Source organism: Rattus norvegicus, chromosome 5, assembly GCF_036323735.1.
Source record: "Rattus norvegicus strain BN/NHsdMcwi chromosome 5, GRCr8, whole genome shotgun sequence".
In the NCBI taxonomy this organism is placed as follows: domain Eukaryota; kingdom Metazoa; phylum Chordata; class Mammalia; order Rodentia; family Muridae; genus Rattus; species Rattus norvegicus.
Genome location: NC_086023.1, coordinates 61,278,185 through 61,305,249, shown reverse-complemented (window position 1 = coordinate 61,305,249; position 27,065 = coordinate 61,278,185). Strand labels below are relative to the sequence as shown.

Genomic DNA, 27,065 nt, shown 5'->3' with positions numbered 1-27,065 from the left:
TTGGAGCAGTGGCTCAGCAGGTAAGAGCATTGGCTGCTCTTCTGAAGGACCTAGGTTCAATTCACATCACCAACAAATGTCTGTAACTTCAGTTCCAGGGGATCCATCACCTGCTTCTGGCCTCATAGACATCACACACACACACACACACACACACACACACACACACACACACACACACACACGGTACACAGATACACAGGCAAAACACTCATACTCACAAAATAATAAATTAAATTTTGTTTGTTTTCAATACATTCCAACCACAGTTTCCCTCTCTCCACTCCTCCCAGTTCCCACTCTCTACTTCTCCTCTCCCCCAGATCCACTCCTCCATTTCCCTTCAGAAAGAAGCAGGCCTCCCAGGGATGTCAAGCGAACACAGCATAACAGGTTACAATAAGACTAGGCAGGAACTCTCATACCAAGGCTGGGCCAGGCAACCCAGTAGGAGGAAAAGGGTCCCAAGAGTCATTGAAAGTGTCTGAGACTCAGCTTTCAAATGAGCCCATACGGTATCATGTAACGTTATGTATCCGTTATAAAACAAACTTGATTGTATGTTTGTTCCATTACAAGGGATTGAACCCGTGCCCCTGTGCCTACTAGGGCAAATCAGCTGTTTCTCCTACACACCCTTTCGAGGAGAGGGAGGCTTAGCCCCTTAGGTGTGGTTGATGGTTAAGTGTCTCTCCAGTCCTTCAGTCCTGTCTAGAAGATGGGAGAGAGTGCCGAACATTCCACACATGTCATCATGGCTTTGTCTTTCTGGGGTTCAGCACTCATTCTCTAGCTCACCTCATTAAAACAAGAAGTACGCCCCCTTTTCCCCTCGTCATTCCCTTTTGTCCTTTTCCCACAAATAAATCTCTCTCCTGTGGAAACATAAAAACAAAACAAAACAAAAAAACCCAACAACAACAACAAAACCCAAAAAAACAAGAAGTACTCCTCCCTCCCAACTCTGTGTCTGAACTCTTAAGTGTTCTGGAGCTGTCTGTCTGGTGAAATGGCTCAGAAGTTAAGAGAACCAGACTGGTTCCCAGGACACTCAGTCAATGGCCTATCAGTCCAGTTGCAGAACAGTCCACTCCTTATTATGACCGGGGTGGGCTCCCACACACACACACAAAGCACATATGTGCATAAATAAAAATAAGATGTAAAAAGAAAAAAAAGTTCTGTAGTATGTAATAGCAAATGCCTGGAATCCTATCGCTTGGGAAATAGTCAGGGAGATCACTTATGAGTGCACAGACAGCCTGGTCTGACATTCCAGTCAGCCAGCCATGACTACAAAACCAGGTCAGCCAGCCATGACTACAAAACAGGAGCTTGTCTTGGGGGGGGGGGGGCTCAGGGGGAGGCAGATTCCATGTCAATAACCGAGACCAAGACTTTTTGGCTCTATGGTGGCATAAAAACAACAAATGTTCACCAGAAAGCCCCCCCTTAGAGCCAGGCATGGTGGCATATTGTAGTCCCAGCACTTGGGAGACTTGGGCAGGAACATATTGAGTTCAAGGGCAACCTAAGCTATATAGCAAAACCCTGACCCCACCTCCCAAGAAACCAGAAAAACTACCAAAGAGGGTCTGAAGGGCTCAGTGGTTAAGAACACTTGTTGTTCTTGCAGAGAACATGGGTTTAATTCCCAGTGCCTACATGGAGGCTCACTATATTCTGGAACTCACTTGATGTGCATCTAACCCACACCTACACTCTTTTAACTAAAACAGGAAGTGGGGGCTGGAGAGATGGCTCAGCAGTTAAGAGCACCCGACTGCTCTTCCAGAGGTCATGAGTTCAATTCCCAGCAACCACATGGTGGCTCACAACCATCTGTAAAGAGATCCAATGCCCTCTTCCGGTGTATCTGAAGACAGCCACAGTGTACTTATATATAATAAATGAATAAACCTTAAAAAAAAAAAAGAAAAAGAAAACAGGAAGGGAAAGAGGTAGAGATTGGAAGAGGGAAGGAGGGAAGAGGGATAATACTTCGACTTCGGATCTTTTGCTGAGTACTTGTGATACTAGGTACAATCATCTGTTGTAGTTCTGGCACAGTGGCAGGGAGCTACAGTTCCCAGTCAGCCACATGACCAAGGGACAAACAACTGAAACATTGTGCAGGGTGGCATAGCTAAGGTTCTCAGATTCAGTTCATGAGTCTTGGGGGAAAGTGCCTTTCCCGTCTGAGTCATCTCTTACCAGGCCCTTTTGTTTTGTTTTGATATAGTTTCATGTAGCATAGGTTGGTTTCACATTAGATACATACCAAAGGATAACTTGTAACTCTTTTGTTTTGTTTTTTTTAAGGATTTATGTATTATATACAAGTACACTATAGCTGTCTTCAAACACACCAGAAGAGGGCATCAGATCCCATTACAGATGGTTGTGAGCCACTATGTGGTTGCTGGGATTTGAACTCAGGACCTCTGGAAGAGCAGTCAGTGCTCTTAACCACTGAGCCATGTCTCCAGCCCTGTTTTGTTTTGTTTTGTTTTGTTTTGTTTTAAGAACAAATTTCTATAGTTATTTTTAAGTTATTTTTAGATTCACTTATTTTATTATTTGGGAGGCATAAATGTCTTGCCTTCATGTAATGTTTATGCACCATATAAATCCCTGGTGCCCAAAGAAATAAGAAGAGAGCATTGGATCCTCTGGGACTGAGGTTACATATGATTGTGAGCTATCATCTGGGTGCTGGGAATCAAACTGGGATACTCTATGTCTTAGTCAGGGTTTCTACTCCTGCACAAACATCACGACCAAGAAGCAGGTTGGGGAGGAAAGGGTTTATTCAGCTCACACTTCCACATTGCTGTTCATCACCAAAGGAAGTCAGGACTGGAACTCAAGCAGGTCAGGAAGCAGGAGCTGATGCAGAGGCCATGGAGGGGTGTTACTTACTGGCTTGCTTCCCCTGGCTTGCTCAGTTTGCTTTCTTATAGAACCCGAGACCACCAACCCAGGGACGGCACCACACACAAGGGGCTGGGTCCCACCTTGATCACTAGTTAGAAAATGTCTTACAGCTGGATCTCATGGAGACATTTCCTCAACTGAGGTTCCTTTCTCTGAGATAACTTCAGCTTGTGTCAAGTTGACACACAAAATCAGCCACCCTGTGGTTGCTGGGATTTGAACTCAGGACCTCTAGAAGAGCAGTCAGTCCTCTTAACCACTGAACCATCTCTCCAGCCTTGTTTTTTTTTTTTTTTAAGAACCAATTTCTATAGTTATTTTTAAGCTTTTTTAGATTCATTTATTTTATTATTTGGGGGGCATAAATGTCTTGCCTTCATGTAATGTGTATGCACCATATAAGTTCCTGGTGCCCAAAGAAATAAGAAGAGAGCATTGGATCCTCTGGGACTGAGGTTACATATGGTTGGGAGCTGCTATCTGGGAATCAAACCGGAACACTCTGTAAGAGCAGCAAGTGCTTTTAACCACTGAGCCATCTCTCCAGACCTGACCTGTTGTAAAAATATAAAAAATTTAAAAAGTAGGGTTGTCTTTTTTCTCTGCTAGGTCCGGCACTGTGGTGCCCCAAGATATCTGTTGGCTATCTTAATTCTCAGTCAGCAAAGCTTCTCACCCGCTCTGCTCCATCCTCTATCCCACTGCCGAAGGCCTCTCTCTGAGCCTGGCAGCAATCTCTCTACCTATCTAGTTCCCAAGAGGTTTCCATGCCAGAAACACATCCCAACTCCGTGGTGGCCCAGATCAGCTGCCCCACACTCCATTACACTTAAATCTACACATGGAAGACCATACTGGGGTTGGGGATTTAGCTCAGTGGTAGAGCGCTTGCCTAGCAAGTGCAAGGCCCTGGGTTTGGTCCCCAGCTCCAAAAAACAAAAAACAAAAAAAACTAGGAAAGACCATACTACACAATAACCTTTGACCCAATTAGTAAGATATAATTGCCCACCTAAACATACAAAAGCTAGTACCATTCATCCCTTAAGAACATTAATATATGGCAGCTTGCTATTTTTGTAACTTGGTGATTTGGTTGAACACAATAAAGTACAGTAGTAACTGAAAAAAAAAAAAAAAGAACATTAATAACGGGGTTGGGGATTTAGCTCAGTGGTAGAGCGCTTGCCTAGCAAGTGCAAGGCCCTGGGTTCGGTCCCCAGCTCCGAAAAAAGAAAAGGAAAAAAAAAAAAAAAGAACATTAATAGCAACCTGTAAATGCACAGAGCGGAATCTTAACGTCACCTGTCATGGCTTCTCTCCCTCTCCCTCTTATCTCTATCACAACACTGACCCCTGGTACCCTTGAGCCTCCAGCTCCTACCTCACAGCCATGGTACCTCATGCCAGTGTTGACATTCTTAAATGCACTTTCTTTGTTTTGGGTTTTGTTTTTTTGGGGGGTCTTTTTTGGGGGGGGTATTTTGGTTTGTTTATTTTTGGTTTTGTTTTTCTTTTTTTTTTAAGATTTATTTATTTTATGTATGTGATACACTGTTGCTCTCTTCACTAGAAGAAGTGTCAGATCTCATTACAGATGGTTGTGAGCCACCATGTGGTTGCTGGGAATTGAACTCAGAACCTTTGGAAGAGCAGTCAATGCTCTTAACCACTGAGCCATCCCTCCAGCCCTGGTTTTGGTTTTCAAGATAGGGTTTCTTCTGTGTAGATTTGGCCGTCCTGGAGCTCACTCTGTAAAGCAGGCTGGCCTTGAACTCAGATTTACCTCTCTTTGCCTCCCAGGTCCTAGGATTAAAGGCATGTACCACCACGGCTCAGTTTAAATGTACTTTTGATCTTGTTTTCAATTTATAATGGATTTATCTGGAGGGAGTGTATGTCTCCATGTATATTTCTCACTCAACATGTTAATTACACAAAATAGAAGATTAAACTATTCCTCAGTTTCCAAATCTATACAAAGAACTTAGGTTTTCAGAGTGCCTGGGGTCCCAAAGCTCCCCTGGAAGTGAGTGGCTTCCTGTGTCACGTATTTTCTTGTCTTTGATTGGGAAGAGCAGAAAAGGTGGTACGTTAAATAAAATATATCATATCGGGCTGGAGAGACGGCTCAGTGGTTAAGAATACTGACTGCTGGGGTTGGGGATTTGGCTCAGTGGTAGAGCGCTTGCCTAGCAACCGCAAGGCCCTGGGTTCGGTCCCCAGCTCCGGAAAAAAAAAAAAAAAAGAATACTGACTGCTCTTCCACAGAGGTCCTGAGTTCAAATCCCAGCAACCACATGGTGGCTCACAATCATCTGTAATGGGATCTGATGCCTTCTTCTGGAGTGTGTCTGAAGACAGCTATAGTGTACTTGTATACAATACATAAATCTTTAAAAAAAAATCATATCAACAAATTTATTTTATAATCTGTAAGATATCACACCGGTTGCATTAGCTCTTCGAGAGGCTGAGGTGGGAAGACTGTTTGAGCCTAGGAGTTTGAGCCAGCCTGGGCAATATGAAGAAAGCCATTGTACTAAAACCAAAACAAAACTGAAAGTTGTGGTGCACGTCTGCAATTCCAATGCCCAAGAAGCAGAAGGAGGATGATCAGGAGCTCACGGCCAGGTTGGGCTACATATTATTTCAAACCCAAAACCAAAACTTACAATGTACAAGAAAAAAAATAATTTTCTGAAGCAATCTCGCTATGTTTTTCTGGAACTCCTGGGCTTAGGGGACCAGAGGTGCAATGCTAGCTAGCTAGCTGATTTTTATAAATATATTTATTTTCAAAATACATACATAACACAACAAATACTATATAAGTATATGAGTATATGCTTACAATAAATAGATGTTATTTATGCATTATCTATTTTCGTATGTGTGTGGACATGACCAGGGGACAACTTGTGGAAACCTCTTCTCCCCTTTCACCCCATAGGTTGCAGGGATTGAGTTCAGGTCAGGGTTGGCTGTAAGTTCCCTTTGTCCACTGGACCATTTTACCAGCCCTAGCAGTTCTCTTAATAATTCACAAAGTAGACGGGCAGTGTTATTATCTATAATTCCCATAACAAAAACAGGTTTAGAGAATGGAGTTTTTGCTTGGTGTCATTTTCTCTGTAGCATAGGCAGACCTTGGCCAACAGCATTGGCTTTCTAACCCAAGTTGAACCCTAACTCTAAAACCCCATCGATGACACCCCACTACATGCTATTCTACCCCGACCCTGGGGTGAAAGGACAGTTGTCTTGGAAGAAAGATGGATTGGTGTCTCTTGCCTATATAAATGAAGGTGTTAGATTTGCTTATCTCTGGAGGTCCCCCTGCCTCTCTGATTTCTATGTAAAAGGCCTAGAGCCGAGTTCTGTGTGGCCTGGGAACACAGCTCAGTGGTAGAGAGCCTGCCTAGCATGCACCAGGGCTTAAGTTCAAGCCTCACCTACTGAACTTTGCCCCCAGCTGGCTGTGAACTTTGGACTGAGATGTGTGCCTTATTCCAGTGCTCAGAGAACTCTGTGTGCCTGGAGGGGAGGAGGGTTAGGCTGCAGATCTGCATTGAAATGGCTGGCTAGAGGGAACAGTAAGACACATGGAGGAATGTTGATGAGAAAGACCCTTTCAAACAACCCTCTTCCTGTTTGTGCTCTTCCTCTCTAGCTGCTTTTTTCTTACTCGTATTCTAGAGGGTGAGCAAGAGTAGAGGAAAGTGAGAGGAAAACCGCACTCAAGGACAATAAAATAAAATATGTGGTAGTTTCAGTCAGTGCTCTTGTCCTTGCCAACACCTCTAGTGCAGCACGTGCTAGTAAAATAATAAACTGAGGAGAACTCAGCTTTCTGCATGATTTTTCACCCCAGAGAATGAATTTTATTCAGGTCAACACACTGTAAGTCTACCAGAGTTCTTTAGTAACTTCTACTTAAACATAACAAAAATATCCCCAAGCTTACCCTATGACTCAGCCTTGAGCCTCAGTCAGGTCTGAGGAGAAGAGATAAAAGTGCAGAAGTCTCCTTGGGAGGAAAACTGCCTCACCCATCAGCCATGACAGCTTTCCACACAGATACGTCTCCTGGCTGTTGGTTGCTAGCCAAGGATGGCTGACGCCAAGTGGTCCTCTGATGATCTCCAGACCCTAGGGTATCAGGGATCCCATTGTAGGTGGGAAGGTCTAGAATTCCCTCCCCCATCCCACGTTCTCTAACACCAGGGACCCCATAGCCAGATGGAAGGAAGAAGAAAGAAGGCATGGCAGGGCAGCGTGTGGTTCCCTGGACAGAGCAGGACTCCATCAAAGCAGGGTACAGATGGCCTTCCGAGTAATTAGAAAATTAAATCCATAGCAATGTAATTCTCAAACAGCTGTACTGTGAGTGGAGGGAGAGAAGGGAAAGAGCTTTGAAAGAAAGGAAGGAAGGGAGGAGGAGTGAGGGAGAAAGAAAATGCACGGCCTGAATCACTAGGTCTGATTGCTTGGGCAAAGGACTGCAACTTGACGTTCTTTCCCACAAATACTATAGCATCCCATTGCCTTCCTCCACAATTTTCTGAATTAGTTTCATTTTTTTTGTCTGTCTCTTCCTACAACTCCACTCTTGCTAAGCTGACCTGTATAATAAGGATAATTGATTGAAGAATACATTCTCTCTCTGTCTCTGTCTCTCTGTCTCTCTGTTTCTCTGTCTCTGTGTGTCTCTCTCTGTCTGTGTGTGTGTGTGTGTGTGTGTGTGTGTGTGTGTGTGTGTGTGTGTGTGTGTGTGTGACTTTAATACACTTGAGACAGAGCCTTGCTTTGTAGCCTTGGTTGGCCTGGAATTCTGTAATCCTCCTGCCTCAGCCTCCCAAGTGCTGAGATTTGGGTAGTCACAGCCATGATAAAGTAGAAATTTTCTCTTACAGGTTTCTTCTAATTCAACTGAGTTCTCATTAGTAGTTAAAAAATTAACTGGGTGTGGTGGTGCATATCTTTAATCTCTGCATTCAGGATGAGGAAGTTGAGATAGACTGACCTCTGAGTTGGAGGCTACATTAGAAACTGTATCTTGAAAAACAAACAAAACAAAAATGTTTAAACTGGGTATGGTGGTGAACACCTTAGTCCAGCACTCAGGAGACAGAGCAGGCAGATCTGGTCTGAATAGTGAGTTCCAGGACAGCCATGACTATGTAGAGAGACCCTATCTCAAAAAAAAAAAAAAAAAAAAAAAACAGAAAGCAAACAAACAAAACATTTGGAAAATTATACAAGGCTGTGGATTTGGTCTAATGCTACTTATGTTAATATGGTCCCCAAAATTACATGGGAATCCACATGTCTGCATATGAGATGATGAGGGGCCCTGCCCCCAGTTGGTTTTGATTGGTAAATAAAGTGGCCAGCACTCAATGGCTGGGCAGGGAGAAGGACTTTGGGAGTCCCCAGGCAAAGGACAGAAAGAGCAGGAAGGAAATTGCTGCCATGCGGGGGAAGGAGTAGCTGCCATGCCTGAGAAGGCAGGACAGAGAGACAGGACAGAGAGACAGCCAACATGTAACAGCAGGGGAAGATCAGCCCGAGCCCCCCAACCCCCTACACATACACACTGGTCTAGGCTAACAACAATGAAATATAGATTTTAGTAAGTAATAACTCAAGAATATCGGAGGGGAGATGTTAGCCACGTGAAGGTGTGGGAGTGGCCCAGCCATTGTTTAAGGCATATTAAAATAGAAAGCTCTGGCTTTCTGCTGGGTGACTGCCAGCTGCTTTCTGTTGAAATGCAAGTTCATGAAACCTGGGAAAGTAGTGCTGGTCCTAGTTGGACGCTACTCCAGACGAAAAGCTGTCATCATGAAGAGCATTGATGATGGTCCCTCAGACCTCCCTCACAGCCACACCCTGGTGGCTGGAATTGACCAGTATCCCTGAAAAGTGACTGCTTCCATGGGCAAGAAAATCTCCAAGCAATCCAAGATGGAGTCCTTTGTGAAAGTTTATAACTACAACCTCCCCATGCCCACAAGGTACTGTGTGGATATCCCCTTCGACAAAACTGTTGTCAACAAGGATGTATTCAGAGACACAAGTTGAAACACAAGGCCAAGGTCAAGTTTGAGGAGCGATACAAGACAGGAAAGAACAAATGGTGTGTTCCAGAAGCTTCGCTTTTAGATATATTTTTGCCTTGGTCATTAAAAATTAAAAAATAAAGCTGCATGTGTGCATGCGTGTGCATGCATGCGTGGGCGCATCCCTGTGTGCATCTTTCATTCAGGAATGCAGAACATTGAGGTGGGTAGCAAGGACCGGTCGATTAAAAAAGAGATTAATTGGCAACTGCAACAACACAAGTTTGTGAGCTTTAGGTCAACCTGGATTACATAGTAAGTTCAAAAAGTTGGAGAACTATTAGACAACATACCCAATAGCTTTAACACTTGACCTACAAACCTGAGATAATGATTACTTGATTACTGTTGGATTTTGATTCAATCAAGTTAGTTGTGAGTAATAGAATGGCCAGCAGTGGCTCGCACATTTAATCCCAGCACTTGGGAAGCAAAGGCAGGCCAATGTTTTGAGTTCAAGGCCAGCCTGGTCTACAGAGTGAATTCCAGGACAGCCAGGTTTACACAGAAAAACTGTCTTAAAAAGAAGCAATCCTGGGGGTTGGGGATTTAGCTCAGTAGTAGAGTGCTTGCCTGGCAAGCGCAAGGCCCTGGGTTCTGTCCCCAGCTCCGAAAAAAAGAAAAAGAAAAAGAAAAAAAAACCAATCCTCCCCCCAATCCCCAACATACACATGTCTCTAATTAGCTCTAAAGAGACACTCATATTGATAAATATAGATGGAGCATTGTGGGGGAGGGGTTTCTTGGTGTGTGTCTAGGCTAGCCAAGACCTCTTGATTTCCCTCAAAGTGTTAGAGTACAGGTGTGCCCCATAACCTCAGCTATTCTGAAGTTTCTAGTGTCAGACCAACCCCTTGGCACTGGCACTGGTTGTGGACAAAGAGGCTTAGTAGTAGGTTAGCCTCTTGCTGCTTTTTTTTTAAAGATTTATTCATTTATTATATAAGTACACTGTGGCTGTCTTCAGATACACCAGAAGAGGGCATTGGATCTCTTTACAGATGGTTGTGAGCCAACATGTGGTTGCTGGGAATTGAACTCAGTACCTCTGGAAGAGTAGTCCGGTGCTCTTAACCGCTCAGCCATCTCTCCAGCCCTTTTGCTGCTTATATTCTAATGTTAATCCTGGTTCCTCAACAGCTAGTTGCCCTAGAGATGAGAGTACACTCAGACCCAAGTGACCTTTGTGACCTTGCCGTCAAGCTGTTTCTGATTGGTGAATAAAGATGTCCACAGCCAATAGCTGGGCAAAAGAGACATAGGTAGGTTTTAGGGTTCCCAGGTCTGGGGGGGGTTGGAGGAGAACCACAAGAGAAGAAAGAAGGTGAGGAGGAAGAAGAGATCACTGTGTGTTAGGAGTCAAGAAAACGTGGCCCTGAGGGCTGACCAATTGGAGTCGAGATGAAACAAAGTAATAACTCAGGGTTATCCATAGGAAATAGATTTTTTTTTTTTTTGGTTCTTTTTTTCCGGAGCTGGAGACTGAACCCAGGGCCTTGTGCTTCCTAGGTAAGCGCTCTACCACAGGAAATAGATTTTAATAGCATAGTGGGTAGATATCTGCACAGCCCCTGTGCTGATTAAGGCTTATTTGTAAATATAGAGGTTGTATGTGTCTTTTATCCAGGAACTAAATGGTCAAAGGCAGGAAAGAATCCACAGATTGGGATTAAGAATTTCTACAACAAGGGATTATGAGGGCCAGAGGGACATAAGGCCTTAACACGTGGCTTATGCCTAGGACAACTGCTTGCTTTGTGGTGGGCCATTTCTAGTATTGATCCCACCATGACAGACAACTGTATCCCTGAACCAGGGTTGGGGTGGGGGAAGGGTTGAGCAACTATTTGTTTTTCGTCCTGCCTCTGTCCTTTTTCCACTGGCTTTTGTGTTGCCTGATCTCCAAGGCTCAAGATTCCCCTTTGCTGAATGGCAGTGACAATTTTTCTTTCTGGGGAGTTTTAGAAAGGCTCAAGCCAGACACTGCTGTGTGATGGCTTTGCTTTGCTTTTGTTTTTGATTTTGATTTTGATTTTCAAGACAGGTGTAGGAATAAATCAAGACTTTATTCCTAGCACTTGGGAAACAGAGCCAGGTGAATTTTTGTGAGTTGGAGGCCATCCTGGTCTACATAGCAAGCTCCCTAACAGCCAGACTACATAAAAACCATGCCTGTAGGGGTTGGGGATTTAGCTCAGTGGTAGAGCGCTTGCCTAGGAAGCACAAGGCCCTGGGTTCGGTCCCCAGCTCCGAAAAAAAGAACCAAAAAAAAAAAAAAAAAAAAAAAAACCATGCCTGTAAATACATATATACATACATACAGACATACATACATACATTATACATACATAGGAGAAAGAAAGAACTGAACGTGATTTACCCATCTTCTCTCCAATCACTGTTTTGCATTTTATAACAGAACTGGTAATCAAATTTTATCCTAGATTCTTAGCCCAACAAAAAGAAACGAAACAGGGACTCGGAACTGACCTCAGAAGGCACCAAAAAGATCATGAACAGAAACAGATTTAAATCTGTTAAGGACCATTTAAAAACTCGAGGACCATGCTCACCAGTTCACTGAGGGCAGGCCTGCATTCACAAGGCAAATAGACACTAGAGAGGCGAGGTGGTTTGAATGGAAATGGCCCCCATATGCCCATAGAGAACGGCACTATTGGGAGGCATGGCCTCGTGGAGGAAGTGTGTCACCGGAGGTGGGCTTTGCCGTCTCAGATGCTCAAGCCAGGCCCAGTGCTTCACTCTTCCTGCTGCTTGTTGATCTGGATGTACAACTCTCAGCCTCCACTCTAGCACCATGTCTGCCTAATGTGCTGCTGTACTGGATAATGGACTGAACCTCTGAACTGTAAACCCCGGGTCAATGACTGCTTATAAGAGTTGCCATGGGAGTTGGGGATTTAGCTCAGTGGTAGAGCGCTTGCCTAGCAAGCACAAGGCCCTGGGTTCGGTCCCCAGCTCCAAAAAAAAGAAAAGAAAAAAAGAAAGAAAGAAAAGAGTTGCCATGGTCATGGTGTCTCTTCACAGCCATAGAAACCCTGGGACAGAGGTTTCCTTTTCTGTTGTTGTGGAGAACTTTATAAAGACCCAGGGGTCTTTAAAAAGGGCCAACTGAATCATCTATGGTGATGCTGAGTTAGCAATCAACCTGTGCCAAGGCAGGAACAACAACAACAACAACAACAAAAGCCACTGCACTGGTGTGGTGGTCAGAGAACAACTGTCAGGAGTCAGTCACCTCCTTCCCTTGTAGGTTCCGGGGACCCAAATCAAGTCCTCAGTCTTCCCTGGTTAGTTTTTGTTATTGTTCTGGTCATCTGGAAAGAAGGCACCTCAGTTGAGAAAATAAGTGAGCCACACTGGCCTGTAGGATGTTTCTTGATTAATGACTGACGTGAGAGGGCTTGGGGCTGGAGAGATGGCTCAGCGGTTAAGAGCACATACTGTTCTTGCAGAGAACCTGAGCTCGGTTCCCAGCACCATGTCAAGCAGCTTGCAAACTGCCTCTAACTCCAGCTCCAGGGGGTCTGACGGCCATCTGTCACCCTGCTACACAAACACTGAATAAGCATCAGCTTTTTTTTTTTTTTTTTTTTTTGGTTCTTTTTTTCGGAGCTGGGGACCGAACCCAGGGCCTTGCGCTTCCTAGGTAAGCGCTCTACCACTGAGCTAAATCCCCAGCCCCAAGCATCAGCTTTTTAAAAAAAAATGGTTTTGGGGGTTGGGGATTTAGCTCAGTGGTAGAGCGCTTGCCTAGCAAGTGCAAGGCCCTGGGTTCGGTCCCCAGCTCCGGAAAAAAAAAAAAAAAAAAAAAAAAAAAAGAAAAGAAAAAAGAAAAGAAAAAAAATGGTTTTGTTTTTGTTTTCAGAGATGGGGTTTCTCTGTAGCTCTGTCAATCCTAGAACTCACTCTGTAGACTAGGCTGGCCTCAAACTCAGAGATCTGCCTGCCTCTGCCTCCTAAGTGCTGGGATTAAAGGCACGCACCACCATCAAAAGGCTAAGTGACAAAATTCAAACAAAGGTGGGGGCTCAGCCCACTGCCAGCAGTGTCACCTCTGAAGAAGTCAGGTTGAGCAAGCCCTGGGGTGCAAGCCAGAGAGCTGTGTTCCTCTGTGGTGCCTGTTTCAGTCCCCGCCTCTGAGTTCTTCCCGTGAGTGCTTGCCCTAACTTCCTTAATGATGTACTGCGATTTAAACTTGTAACCACAATAAATCCTTTCTTCCATGAGCTGCTTTTTGTCCTGGTGTTTATTTCCACAGAAACAAGGTAGGGCACCTGGCAAGGTGTACCACAGAGCCATCTCTCTAGGCCCTGTTCCCTTTGAGCAGGCGGGGGAGGATGCTGGTTTGGTAGTATCCTGACCTCTTCCCCCTACCCCCCCCACCCTCACTCTTTTGTCATAGGTCTCCTGTAGCCTCATCGACTGGCTCCAGACTTACCTTGTGTGTCCTTGGATTCCTGACCCTCTTGCCTTTACCTTCTGAGTGCTGGGATTCCAGGCATTCGCCATCACAACAGCTTTTTGTTTTTTTCTAAGGCCTGGAGGTCCAGCTGTTCTATCACATCTTTGAACACTTCTACACCCTCCAAAGAATTCCTTTTTTCCATATTGCACTGACCACAGTCAGGTCCTGTTACTTATGATCCGATCATAATACCCTACCCTCAACTAAACTAACTTTGGCATGTGGATTAATTTGAACTGGAGACAGATGAAAATTCACAGACACAGGAGGAAATCATGTTTGAGCTTCCCTGAGCCTCTCAGTAGCTGGGGTTACAGTCAGGGGTCAGCACTGATACACTCTTTCTGGAAAACAGTTGGCTTAATCAATCTTAAAATATTTACAACCATTGGCTTAGTTACTGGGACTCTGGTCCTGGACTAGAAGCACAGCTCAGCTACAGCCAAGCTCATGCAGTATGAATACTCACAGTTATGCAAATGTACTGTGTGTGCGAGGACAGAGACAGCACCGCTAAGAGATAGGTCATAGGAAAAAGGTCATGGGAATTATTTCCAAAGCAGTTCTGTCCTCAAAGGAAAGATGAAGATTTTACTGGGGATTCTGTGCCTAGTCAATGTAGGAAAAGTACTGTCGGTAGGCACAGTCTTGAACATGCTTAGTTTAAGGTGATGTTTAACAAGAAGTAAATGACAGATACACTTTTGGGGCATGTTTAGCTCAAAGACATTGCATTTCTTATCTCCATGACAAAATCCGTGGCAGAAACATCTTAGGGAAGAGAAGTTTATTTCTGCTCACAGTTTCGGAGGTCACATGTCATGAAGGCATGGTGGCTGGGGCAGCTGTGTCCATAGCAGTGAGGAAACTAGTGGCTGGAAGTTTGTCTTTCTTTTTTTTTTTTTTCAACCTTCCAGCTTGACTTACTTCTGGAAGCTTTTTTTTTTTATATTTATTCATTTATTATATGTAAGTACACTGTAGCTGTTCAGACACACCAGAAGAGGGCATCAGATCTCATTACAGATGGTTGTAAGCCACCATGTGGTTGCTGGGATTTGAACTCAGGACCTTTGGAAGAGCAGTCGGTGCTCTTAACCACTGAGCCATCTCTCCAGCCCGGAAGTTTGTCTTTCTAAAGTGCTTCCAAAAGTCCTGGGTTGCATAAGGAAGAAAAACAGCATTGGGCAAGCAGTGTGAATACAGAAGCAGTCTCAGCCTATAGGTAACCTAATTCACCATTATTTCAGGTCTGATTCTGTAGGTTCAGGCTGCTGCCAGGAGAGAGGAATGTCTACAACACTCACTATTCCTGGAATCTGAGGTAAGCCGGGGAGGTAATGGTTCAAAGTAATAACAGGTTAATGGTGCAAAAATGTCTGGCCTTCCTTGGTAAGAGGCCTTCCTGGTGATCTGGACAAAGACACTGTAAAAAGCTGGTATTTGGTATGTCATTGATTAAGGTGGCCCTAAGTCTTAGTTTCTTTTCCTATTGTGATAAAAAATACTCTGACAGAATCAATTTCTGAGATAAAGGGTTTATTTTAGCTCATACTTCAGCTCTCAATCAATCATGGTGGACAATTAGGCTTGGAAGAGCTGGTCCCATCACACCATCAGGGACAAGGAGGAACGGAGGCAAACTAGCACTCAGTCAGGTTTTCTTCACTTTATACAGTCCAGGATCTTCTGCCCAGAGAATGGTCCCAGTCACAATTACAGCGTGACTTTCCGTGTCAGCATAATCAAGAGAGTGCCCAGGGCCCCTTCTCCAAAGAGATTCTAGATCCTGCCACACTGACAGTTAATGCTAACCATCGGGCTTCAATACCACAGTTCCCCCATACTATGTACACCCCTATACTGTGTATCCACCATACCATTTATCCCACTATACCATGTGTGATGGTTTGTATACACTTGGCCCAGGGAGTGGCACTATTAGAAGGTGTGGTCCTGTTGGAGTCACTGTGTTACTGTGGGTGTGGGCTTTAAGACCCTCATCCTAGCTGCCTGGAAGCCAGTATTCTGCTAGCAGCCTTCAGATGAAGAAGTAGAACTCTCAGCTCCTCCCGAACCATACCTACCTGGATGCTGCCATGCTCTCACCTTGATAATGGACTGAACCTCTGAACCTGTAAGCCAGCCCCAATTAAATGTTGTCCTTATAAGAGTTTCTTTGATCAAAAAAAAAAAAAAAAAAGGAGTTGCTTTGATCATGGTGTCTGTTCACAGCAGCAAACCCCCCACACACACACCATGTATCTCAGGCTGACCTCAGACTCACTGAGTAATCGAGGATGACCTTAAACTTCCAATTCCCCTGCCTCTAGCTCAGAGTGGTGCTAGGTTTACAGACTGCACTACTACACTCTGTTTTGTTAGCACTGTGAACTGAACGTAGCACTTTGTAACCATAGGCAAGCACTCCATCAACTGAGCCAAATCCCCAGCCCTTTGGTTACTCTTGATGTCCTTGGGAAAGGATTAGTCATTTTAGATGAATACGTCTTTGAGTGTGTGTGTGTGTGTGTGTGTGTGTGTGTGTGTGTGTACATGCGTGTGTGTTTACATTGTAAGCATGTGTGTCAGTGTTCATGTACCTGTATGTGCATCTGAAGGTTAGAGGTGGAGGTTCTGTGTGTTTCTCAATCACTCTTTGCTGTTTATTTTATTTGTTTGCTTGCTTGTTTATAGGCAGAGTCTTTCCCTGAACATGGACCTCACTGGTTCAAATAGGCTGACTAGCAAGCAAGCCTTCCAAGTTCTTCTTTTCGTGCTCAGTTCTGAGAGTACAGACTGGCTAACGCCTTGCTGCCACCGTCTCCTCCTCCTCCTCCTCCTCCTCTTCCTCCTCCTCCTCCTCTTCCTCCTCTTCCTCCTCCTCCTCCTCTTCTTCCTCCTCCTCCTCCTCCTTCTTTTTTTTTTTTTTTTTTTAGAGACAGGGTTTTCTGTGTAACAGCCCTGGCTGTCCTGGAACTTGCTGTGTAAGGTCTTCAGAGATCCACCTATGTCTACCTCCTGAGCTCTGCCTGGCTTCACACCTTGCTTTTTCTCTAGATGCTAGTGATTAATTACAGGTCCTCATGTTTGTATAGAAAGCCCTTTACCTACTGAGTCACCTCTCCTGCCTGCACAAACACTCCTTTTATTATTATCTTCTTCTCCATGTTTTCAAGACAGGGTCTCATTATATAGCTAGCCCTGGCAGGCCTGGAACTCAATACATAGACAAGGCTGGTTTCAGACATATAGAGATCTACCTGCCCCACCCCACCCCTAGTGCTGTGTTAAAGGGATGCACCGCTGTGCTTGGCTACCATTTATTTTTGCATTTGCTTGTTGATTGATACAAGGTCTCTGTGTTCTGTAGCTCTGGGCTAGTGACAGGGAGAGGTAACCTGGTGGTAGCCTGAGCCTCATGGTGACTGGAGGACTGGACTTACTCAGCATTCTTTCCCATGCACCACTCTGTTCCACCATATTTTGTCCCCTAAGTACTATTTTTTATTTTAAAAAACTGTTTCTGCAATGTATTTTGATCAGCGGGGCAGTGGTGGCACACACCTTAGTCTCAGTACTCGGGAGGCAGAGACAGGTGGATCTCTGTGAGTCTGAGGCAAGACTGGTCTACAGAGCCAGTTCCAGGACAGCCGGGACTACACAGAGAAACCCAGTCTTGAAAACACACAAACAAACAAATGTATTTTGATCATATTCTCCCCCTAAACTCTTCCCAGATCCCCCCCATTTCCTACTCAACTTTGCTCTTTCTCTTAAAACAAAACAAACAAACAAAAGACCAGGAGAGATGACTCGTTGGTTAAGAACACTGGCTGCTGTTCCAGAGGACCTGGGTTCAGTTCTCACGGGATGGCTGGCACCTGTCTGTAACTCCAGTTCCTAGGATCCAACGCCCTCACACAGACATACAGGCAGGCAAAACGCCAATGTACATAAAATAAAAAATAACAACCAAAGCACATACACACTCAGGGAGAGGAGAGGAGAGGAGAGGAGAGGAGAGGAGAGGAGAGGAGAGGAGAGGAGAGGAGAGGAGAGGAGAGGAGAGGAGAGGAGAGGATAGAGAGAGAGAGAGAGAGAGAGAGAGAGAGAGAGAGAGAGAGAGAGAGAACAACATGGAATCAGTATGTTGTATGTTCACCGACTACTCCTCAGCCTGGGAGTATGGTCGGTATACCCAGAGAACCTCATAAAGAAGTGATTTTTGTGTATCCAGCAGCAATCAATTGCAAATGGCTTCCTGGTTATGTCTGTCCACTTCAGCTGTCCGTGCTGAGATTGCACAGGTCCCGTGCGTGCTGCCACTGTCTCTGTTGAGTTCCTACGTACATCAGTCCTGCTGTGTCCGGAGAACACTGTTTTCTTGGGATCTTCCACTGCCTCTTCTGCTCACTTCCCTGAGCCCATGAACACTTCTTAAACAGCACATCCAAGCAAAGAGATGGACAAGAAAGAATCTGACCCAGAGTTTAAAGCTGGCAAAGAGGACAGACAAAATAAAGGTACAAGTACCAGCTTTGTCCTGCTTGTGCTTACCCACTGGGCACCTGTACGTCCAAGTGAAGTGCTTCCAACCATGGCGGCATCTCTTTCTGGTACAGGATTCTGGATATGTGTCTTGCAACACTAGAACTTTGTACAGAGTCTTCTATAGCACCGCTACATGCTTTAAATCGGCATCCAATGCATGATGTGATATCTAGGATGCCACCGGTCTAGGCATCAAGGGATAGAAATGACAGTGACCCATTAGTCACCCACCAGAAATTTGTTTCTTTCTCTTCCCTACTGCTCAGCTTGTCCAAAAACAGGGTTTTTATAGGAGATGCACAATGATTCCATTGAACTGGAAGTTGACACGCCATCGACTCAAGAGGAAAATAAGGGAGTCACTGTGTTAGCTAGGGTGACAGATCCTGATGACCGAGAAGAAATCGTGCTTCTCCTACACAGTGGCAATTAGCGTGACCATGTCTGGAATACAGAGATCCCTGTACAGATTATGTAGGTACAGATGTAGATATAGATTAGGGGTGATCTGAAGGAGGGCTAGAGAAATGGCTCAGTGATTGATTAAAAAAACTGAGTTTGATTCCTGCCAGGTCCAAAGCAGACCCCATTATGGCCGTGCTAGTGACAGTGTCCTAAACAGGACTCTGACTGGGTAAATAGAAGCCTGAACTCAGCACTCCTTGGAAATGACATAAAGCAAGTTTCTGTTTACCAGGAAAACCACTACCTCTCTCATTGGCCCTCAGAGGCTAACTACCTCAGGGAAGGGCGTTCCCGACTAATCCTAATAGCCTACATTAGTTGAAAGACCCACATCTTGTTTGTTTGCTTGCTTGCTTGGTTGTCTTTTGTGACAGTTTTTGGTGTATCCTTGGATGTCCTAGAACTCACCCTGTAGGCCAAGCTGGCAGAGACCGCACAGAGATCCACCTGCTTCTGCCTCCTGAGTGTCAGAATTAAAGGCGTGTGCTACCATAGATCCCTATCTTATTGACTACTGTGTAAAATCTATGTGACTAGCAGTTTGTTAGCCCAGTATAAACTTTTCTTTCTACTCATGGAATGGGCCAGGTAGGTGATTCCACTGCACCCTCACAGTCCCCAGAATCCATGCCAGCCAGCGCACAACCACTTGTAACTCCAGCTCCAGGAGAAACTAACTCCTCTGGCTGTTAAGGGTACAAACACTCATGTGCACATACTGCCACACAGATACACACATGTATAATTTACAACAACAAAAATAAATCTAGATGATAAAGATACATGCCTCTCCCGTGACCCCGCCCCTGAAGCTCTACTTCGGTGATAGAATTGGTTAAGAGCTTAGTGGGTGACAGCATCGACTGCTTTTTACTTAGTGGGTGAGAGCACCAACTGCTTTTTAGATGACCAGAACTGAGAGAAATACATGAGGAAATTTTAAACTGTAGGGTAAATTGTTTTTATCATTGTAATTTATTTTATGCATGTGGGTGTTTTGCCTGTATGTATGTCTGTGCACCATTTGGGTGCATGGTGCCCACAGAAGTCAGAGGAGTGTGTGGGATCCCCTGGAACTTTAGTTACAGATGGTTGTGAACCTCCTGTGGACCCTGGGAATCGAACCCTGGGACCGTGGAAGAGCTGTCAGTGCTCTTAACTGCTGAGTCATCCCTCCAGCCCCAGAAAAAAAAATGTTTTTAATGATAGAAATAGAAGTTTATTAAGGGTGTAAGAAAAAAAAAAAAGAGGGGTTGGGGATTTAGCTCAGTGGTAGAGTGCTTGCCTAGGAAGTGCAAGGCCCTGGGTTCGGTCCCCAGCTCCAAAAAAAAAAAAAAAAAAAAAAGAAAAAAAAAAAAGGCATCCCTAGGGTTGGAAGCTTGTTAGGGCACTGGAAAAGACAGATATTCAAAACCAACAATAGGGAATTTATTTTGTTTGTTCTGTTATTTCCCCCAGATAAACACAGGCTCAAGGCTAGGCCCATGATGGGCTACATCCCTGACCCTCACAGGTAAGCACGGGTCTTCTACAGGCCACTGGGTGACTTGTCCCCATTGTGGGTAGGGGACTCCTCAGAGAAATGTGTGGGAGGCAGGAAAAGCAAGGCAGGGTGTGGACACCCCACCCCCACCCCAGCCCTCACCAGTGGATGTGGCTATAGAAACGGAAGATAATAAAAAGGGGATCACACTGTCCTCCACCTCTGATGCAGAACTCGGTGCTGTGGTTAGACAAGCTCCAGCCTATTACGGAAAATGTTATGAACATGTACAACCACTGCTCTAAAGACACAAAGGAGAACAGACTCAAAATAAACTCAAAACCCATCTGTACTCACCATTTATTTATTTATATATGTATTTATGTACTTAGTAGGGACAAGATCTCGCATAACCCGACCTGGTTTTTAACTCCCTACGTAAGCGGCTGGCATTCAATTCCTGAACTGCTCATTTTCTTGCCTGTAGCTCTCCAGTACTGGGAGTTCAGTGCTGGTGTCTGCCAGCCTTCCTGGATCTATACCATTTTTTTGTGTTTGTTTTTGTTTCTGTCATTTCTGGGACAACGTCTCATAGAGCCCAGACTGCCTTCGATGTCTTCTAGCTCCTGCTTCCACGGACGCTGGGATTACAGGAGTGAGCTACCACTCTCAGCTTTACATGCCCATGTATAAGTTGAATCATTATCTTATCTATTTGTGAGCGCCACCGTGCACATACAGAAACCTGAGGACAACCTGAGGGAGTCAGTAGACCCTTCTGCCGTACGGGTCCCATGGTTGAAACGCAGGTCATCAGGCTTGGTGGCAAATACCTTTACTCAACCCTTTACATGCCCGTTTTTAGGAAATATATTTCTCTGGCAGAAAAGTATTTTGAAGACCACTGCTGTCGTAGATCCAGAATCAACATGGCACCTTTTGCATTATAACAGTAAAGATATCATAGCTAGAGGCATATGTGATGAAAAACGAGACTGTCTTACAAAATATGAAGCTCTTAGAATATTCCTCAACAATTGATAATGCATGTGCGCGTGTGCGTGTGTGTGCGTGTGTGCGTGTGTGTGTGTGTGTGTGTGTGTGTGTGTGTGTCAAAGTGTTCATGAGGGGTCATATTGAAAGGCAGTTCTAGGGGTTGGGGATTTAGCTCAGTGGTAGAGCGCTTGCCTAGGAAGCTCAAGGCCCTGGGTTCGGTCCCCAGCTCCGAAAAAAAGAACCAAAAAAAAAAAAAAGAAAAAGGAAGGTCTATCCTACCATGTAGGCCGCCGGGCTCCTGTGGCAAGTGCCTTGACCTGCTGATGCATCTCGCCGGGCCACGTTTTGTTTTTTATGAGTCTGGGTCTTGAATAGCTTCATAGCCTGGAGCTCTTTCCGTAGGCCAGCAGCATGCAGAAAACCTACGGTGGTGGTGCATGGCTGCGTTTTTAGCACTGAGGTAGAACAGACAGATCAGAAGTTTGAGGCTGTCCTTAGCTCCAAGTTCCAGGCCATCCTGGGCCACATGGAGCCTTTCTCAAACAAACAGGACAAATGAGCACGCAAAGAGTATTAGACTCTCTCCTCATTTTCTCTCCTAACAGAGACTGGCAGGCGGGAGAGTGAGCGAACAAGGAACCTCACTAACTCAGGGGCTCGGGGTCGGGTTTAGCTCAGTGGCAGAGCATTTGCTTAGTGTGCACGGACGCCCTGTGCTGGGTCCCTCACACTGAGAGAAAATGTCACCAACTCAAATCGTCTGTACTTATAAGTCCTACTCCTGTGTGTTGTTCTAAGTCATACACAAATATAACTTGTACTTTCAAAAAGGTTGGTGTTGGGGATAAATTTTTTCAGGTTCTGAATAAAGGGGGAAACATTAAGAATGCTAGGAAAATACTAAAAGATAAAAAAATAGACGTTCAGTGAGGTAGACCTTACACTTCTGCACACCAGAGGTCAGGGTTCGGGTCCCGGTTCATTTGATACACTGCTTTAAGACTGAGCTCGGGTTGTCTGTCAGGCTTGGTAGCAAGTACCTTTCCCTGCCAATCCGCTCTTTGTTGTTTTGGGGTTTGCTTCTATAGTGCTGAGGACAGAACTCAGGGTTTGGGGTGCCGGGCAAGCACGTCTCAGGTGCTTCCCATCTTATTTATTTATTTACACTAAATATTTTTTATTTTTCCTTCTTTTTTCAGTTTGAAAGATTCTAAATTTTATTACTGGACAAACACCCTAATGTAGACATGAACAAGTCTCCAGATTAAAAATGTTGAACTCCATGTAGGACGGCTCCATGACCACAATGAGTATAAACTGCAGTCTTGCCATTGTGTGGATCCTTACGGACTCAGCTTCGTTCTCCTCCAGTGTCTTCTTCTAGAGTTGTACCTGTTTTGTTTTGTTTTATTACCAATTTTCATCGGAATCCATTGAGGAAAAGGACAATTTCGCTTTTGTTTCTTGGCCAGGAATTGCTTGATTCTGAAAGTCTTGTAAGACAACATGGCGAGAATTCGACTCAGGCGTAGTGCACACTATGGCAGAGGAAAGAAGAGAAAGGACAGGCTGGAAGAATGGGATTAGAAGACCCTCCTTTCTTTACTTAAACTTATTTATTCCCTTTATAACCCATTATCAGCCCTTCCTCTCCTTCCAGTACCCCGTCATGCTTGTCCTCCCCCAGCCCCCTTTCCCTTTCTCTTTTGAGAAGGGGAAGTCCCCCTCTGAAAGTTACCCCCCACTCACCACTCCCACCCCCCAACCACCCACTCCCCTCACTCCCCCACCCCATCCCCACATCCTCTCCACCTGAGGCCAGACAAGGCTGTCCATTTAGGGTCACAGGATCCACAGGTAGGCAACAGGCTCAGGGACAGCCCCTGCTCCAGTTGTTTGGGGGACCAGCATGAAGACCAAGCTGCTTGTCTGCCGCATTGTGCAGGGGACCTAGGTCCAGCCTGTGCTCTCTCTTTGGTTGGTAGTTCAGTCTCTGGGAGCACAAAGGGTACAGGTTAGTTGACTCTGTTGGTCTTCCTGTGGAGTTTCTGTCCTCTTCAGGTCCCTCAATTTTTCTCAGCTCTTCAACTGAGCCCTCAACTCCCTACGCTTCTTCTATTGTATGGGTGTGAGTCTCTGCATCTCCTTCCATTGGCTGCTGGGTGGAGCCTGTCAGAGGACAGTTACGCTAGGTTCCTGCTGCAAGCATAACAGAGTATCATTAATGGTTTCAGGGATTGGTTCTTGCCCATGGGATGAATCTCAATTTGGGGCAGTTATTGGTTGGCCAGTCCCTCAGTCTCTGCTCTATCTTGTAGGCTGGACACATTTTGGGTCAAGGATTTGTGGATGTGTTGCTGTCCTTATCCCTCCACTGGAAATCCTGCCTGGCTACAGGAAGTGACCACTTGAGGATCCATATCCCCCACTGCTAGAGTTGGCCCCTTAGACCCTCTGGGGCTTCTCCCCCTCCCAGGTCTCTGGCATGTCCTGGTCCCGGCTGTTACTTAGCCCAAGCTGGCCTCCAATTTACCATGTAACCAAGGATGATCTTGAATTTTGAACCTTCCTGTCTTCACCTCCAGAGTTCTGGGAGGACAGACCTTTGCCATAGTTTGTCTGTTTAGATTACTTTAGGACAGAATCTCCTTAGCCTGCCAGACTGGCCTCAAACATTGACCTTCTTGCCTTGGCCTCCAAAGTGTGGTGATTGCAGGAATGTACCGTGATACCCAACTGTATTCACCTTAAATATGCTGTGCCCTTGGGTCTCAGAAACACTCTCAAGGTCGACAAAGTCATTACATTCCTGCGCTTTGAAGGCCTCTAAAGTCTCTGCATCGTGTAAGAAATAACAAGTCTTTCTGCCAAGTACTATAAACCTTGTGTTTAGGACAATGAATTAAAATCTTTCTACCTCCCTCACCTTGTAAGACTTTTGTACAAATGTTTTAATACTCCTCACCTAGCAAACCTTTGTTTTCACAAAGGCCCACTGTCTACTCTAGGAATGTGATGGCCTAGAACAGGAACCCCTTCCCCTTCCTCCTTCACTTCCTGTCAGTCAACCCTTTTCTTGCTAGCTGATGGAGTAAGGTTATGAGGTCTGACCGAAGCCAATGGGGAAAGACCCAGCTACTGTCTGAGTTAGAGTAGAAACCAGAAGCACTTCCTGTCTCTGCCTATAGAGTGAAAGGATTAAAGGCTGTGCCACCCTCCCTAGTTCACAGGGACAGGCCTCCTTTGATAGTGTTGCTTCTACATGCATGTTTACATGAAATTTTTTGAGACACCTTAGGAGTCAGGTCTATAGAACTGTCTTTGCAGTAAACTAATGACCTAGACTTTGCACACTGAAGGAAGACTGTGATGTTCCAGATGTCTTGCTGCACGTGGACACGGATCCTAGACTCCTAACCCAGGACTTGGGACCTCTGTTGAGACTATAGGTTCAAAGAACATTTCATTGTTGTTTTGTTTGCTCTGCTTCCTCCCTGATTATTGGACATGTCACATTTTTATCTTTAATCTTCTGTGTATGAATGTTTCAGCTGCATTATGTTGGTACAGCATGTGTACAGTACCCAGAACAGAGCGTCAGATCTCTGGAAATCAGAGCTACACATAGCTGTGAGCTGCCATGTGGGTGCTGAATTGAACCTGAGTCCTCTGGAAGAGTAGTCAGTGCTTTTTTTTTTTTTTTTTTTTTTTTGGTTCTTTTTTTTCGGAGCTGGGGACCAAACCCAGGGCCTTGCGCTTCCTAGGCAAGTGCTCTACTGAGCTAAATCCCCAACCCCGTAGTCAGTGCTCTTAACCACTGAGCATCTCTCCAGCCTTTCATGGCACCTTTCCTAATTCTGTTGCCAATTCAATTGAATAAGAATGAATTTGGGGGGCTGGAGAGATGGCTCAGTGGTTAAGAGCACTGACTGCTCTTCCTAAGGTCCTGAGTTCAAATCCCAGCAACCACATGGTGGTTCACAACAATCTGTAATGAGATCCAATGACAGCTACAGTGTACTCATATACAATAAATAAATCTTTAAAAAAATGAATTTGGGATACATGCATTTCACACACACACACATACACACACACACACACACACACACACACAGGACTTAAACCAAATTTCCCTGATCTCTTAGTGTCTTAGGGTTTCTACTGCTGTGAAGGGACACCATGACCACAGCAACTCTTATAAGGAAAACATTTAATTGGGACTAGCTCACAGTCCATTATTGTGATCTTGGAAAAAGCACACAGGCAGATATGGTGCTGGAGGAACAGTCAAGAGTTCTACATCTAAGGGGTTGGGGATTTAGCTCAGTGGTAGAGCACTTGCCTAGCACGCGCAAGGCCCTGGGTTCGGTCCCCAGCTCCGAAAAAAAGAAAAGAAAAAAAAAAAAGAGTTCTACATCTAGACTGGCAGGCAACAGGAAGAGAGTGAGACTCTGGGCCTGACTTGAACAGAGACCTCAAAGTCCACTCCCAGTGACACGCTTACTCTAACAAAGCCACACCTATTATAAGACCACATCTAATAGTGTCACTTCCTATGGGCATATGGGGGCCATTTTCATGCAAACCGCCATACCAAAACGTTTTTGAAGAAAATATTTTCATACAGACCAAGCTAGCTAGTGAGACTAGCCATGGAGAGCAAGCTCTGGCCTGTGTCTGAGACCCTGTCTCGCTGAATAAGGTAGAAGTGTGGTGGAGGATGACTTCCAACATCAACCTTGGGCCTTCTCATGCAGGCACAGCCACAAATGTCTTATTTACATTTCAATTCTGTGAAGAGACACTGTGACCAAGGAAACTTATTTTGTAAAAGCATTTAATTAAGGACTTGCTTACAGTTTCAGAAGGTAAAGTTGATGACCACTGTGGCAGGAAACAAGGCAGCAGGCAGGCAAGTATGGCTCTGAGCTGTAGCTGAGAGTGAGACTGGGCCTGGCTCGGGGATTTGAAAGCTCAAAGCCCACCACCATCACACTCCTTACCCCAACAAAGCCACATCTCCTAATCCTTCCCAAAACAGTTATACACACTAGGGACCAAGCATTCAAAGTCTATGGAGGTCACTCTTATTCAAACCATTACAATGTGCGTACACACTGCCATGTGTGTGTCTATTCACCCACCTACCGACACACATGAAAAGATATACATGTACTGGATACATACTTATATACACATATATTGTAGGAGCTGGGCTTTGTGGTACATACTTGTGATCATAGTTCCTTGGGATGTTTGGATAAAAGGATGCGAAGTTTAAAGCCAGCTTGGGAAATGAAAACAGTACTTCTTAAGGAAGAAAAAGCCAAGCTTGATGGTTCATGTCTGTAATCCTAGCTCACAGGAAACTGAAGCCAGAGCAGAATCAGAGAGAGGCCCAGCGCCAACCTGGCCTGCAGTACCAGCCCGTCTAACAACAAGACAAAGGGAAATTTAACTCAGTCAGAGGAGAGATTGGCTAGCGCACACAGCAGCCACAGTGTCACAAATAGGAGGATCAGAAGTTCAAGATCACCATTGGCTCATCTGAGCAGGAGAATTGGGGGTTGGGGAATGAAAAGTAAAGAAAAGGAGAAAGAGGAGGAGGAGAGTGGGGAGACAAACGAAAGGTTAAAAAAGATTGTGAGTCAGGATTATAGCTCAGTGCTAGTGTTTTCCATGCAGGGAGACTTAAGTTTGATCGTAGCATTGGAAACTATTGTAAGACTGAGGGCATAGCAGAGTGGAGGAGACCTTGCTTAGCATTAAGAAAAGCCTTGAGTTTGAGGCCCCAGCACAAAACAATTGTGAACTTTCAATCTTCCAAGTGGGCCTTTACCCCACTCCCACAGAGATGATGATCTGGCCTGTGGATCTGAAGATAACTCTGGGATGTTGGTGTGCAGGACAACATACAGAAGGAACCTACACCAGAGTCCTGTATGCCCTGACACAAACTGAAGACACCAGCAGTCCAGCCCCACTCAGCCTGAGCCTGGAGATCCTCAGAGGG

General features: G+C 45.1%; 2 long non-coding RNA genes across 4 annotated transcripts in view; one reads left to right on the top strand and one right to left on the bottom strand.

The window, feature by feature from the left end:
* LOC120103061 (uncharacterized) overlaps nucleotides 1-22,383 on the top strand; it is a 33,709-nt gene extending 11,326 nt beyond the window's left edge. Inside the window, exons 3-6 of the long non-coding RNA XR_005505170.2 lie at nucleotides 14,802-14,875; nucleotides 17,839-18,077; nucleotides 20,029-20,083; nucleotides 22,249-22,383. This is a non-coding gene — a long non-coding RNA (uncharacterized LOC120103061). The remainder of the gene's footprint in view (nucleotides 1-14,801; nucleotides 14,876-17,838; nucleotides 18,078-20,028; nucleotides 20,084-22,248) is intronic.
* Nucleotides 22,384-22,444: 61 nt separating this feature from the next.
* On the bottom strand, nucleotides 22,445-27,063 carry LOC134486930 (uncharacterized). Of its 3 annotated transcripts, XR_010066505.1 has the most exons (4): nucleotides 26,982-27,063; nucleotides 25,910-26,483; nucleotides 22,862-23,042; nucleotides 22,445-22,587 (listed from the first exon to the last, which is right to left on the bottom strand). It is a non-coding gene; the product is annotated as an uncharacterized LOC134486930 (long non-coding RNA). The 3 variants fall into 3 exon arrangements; XR_010066503.1 differs by lacking the exon at nucleotides 26,982-27,063 and having other exon boundaries at nucleotides 25,910-26,931; XR_010066504.1 differs by lacking the exon at nucleotides 26,982-27,063 and having other exon boundaries at nucleotides 26,284-26,931.
* Nucleotides 27,064-27,065: the final 2 nt, after the last annotated feature.